Genomic DNA, 1,293 nt, shown 5'->3' with positions numbered 1-1,293 from the left:
GGAGAAAAAAAATTTTATTAAAAATTTTTTTTCTTTTCCTTTTATTTTTTTTTTTTTTTTTTTTTTTTTTTTTTTCCTCTATATGTTTCTGTGTTGTTGACCAGATCGGTCGTTTTTGCAGTTTGTAGCTCCTTTTTGGCTCTTTTTTTTTCCTGGAAAAAAAAAAAAGGAAACAAAAAACATAGAAAATCCAATATATAAGAAACGGTGGTTCTATTATTGTTGGGAGAGCCCATGAATAATTCTCGAGTCATAATTACATATAAAGCCAAACAAATAACTCTCATTTTATGACATCCTCCACACCTCAATCTCTGCTAGCGAGGTATAAACCGTGACGTCAGAGCCCTTAAACAGAGTTGCTTACGGTGGCTCGACAATGGAGTCACTATGTGAAAATATTATGTATTTTTAAGCATATCTTTACACAAACTCCTTAAAATTGTTTTATTAAAAGTTTAATGTCTATGTTCTGTATGTGCCATTAAGGAAAGACAATGAGGACACGCTAGAGATGTACAGAAGAAAGAGCGCCTCCTACAGTCGCAGTAGCTAAATTGATCCCTCAAAATGTAAGAATGAAAGGAACTTTTTTTCTTCTTTCGTTTCCTTGTTTCAAATTCAAATTTCCACTCACGCGTTTATGACTACAAACATGAAAAACTGCGTGCAGTTCAATTTATTGATTTGTGTTTTTACGCAAAATCAAATCAAATCACCATATGTGTTTTTGCTGTTTGTTCGTTTTGTCATCGCTTACTTCTGTCGAGAACAACCAAATCTGAAAATATGCACTAATCCATGCAATAATTCGCTATGCGTACTGATTAAACTATAGTATTTTTTAATAGTGGTACCATGTGTTATTACTTCCGTGCAAATACAGTTTTCTCAACCACACACGCTGCTGATTGGAGAACATCAGTTTCTTAGAACACATTTGCGACGTAATATCTCCGTTCCCAGAAGTGCGCCACCAGCCCACAGCTGTTGGATAAGGTGATGCGCACTGAGGAGCTCTCCAAAAGGCTGCTGCCTCACTCCCAGAGCATGACGACGGGCAGAGTTTTCGAGTAACGCCATGGATTTCCACGTTGCGGCTCATATCATGAACGCTCTGTAAAGGACTTGCAGCCTAATATAAAATCATACAGTTTTTTGTTTGTTTTTTTTTGTTGTTTTTTTTTTCTTAATTATCGACATTTTTTTTTTTTTTTTTTTTTTTTTAATTTGGGGGTTGGAATTTTTTTTTTTTTTTTTTTTTTTTTTTTAAACCGAAAAATTTTTAAGCAA

This window comes from Poecilia latipinna, unplaced genomic scaffold, assembly GCF_001443285.1.
Source record: "Poecilia latipinna isolate Pla-1442-1.1 unplaced genomic scaffold, P_latipinna-1.0 Scaffold599, whole genome shotgun sequence".
NCBI lineage: Eukaryota > Metazoa > Chordata > Actinopteri > Cyprinodontiformes > Poeciliidae > Poecilia > Poecilia latipinna.
Note: the sequence above shows the minus strand (reverse complement) of the source record.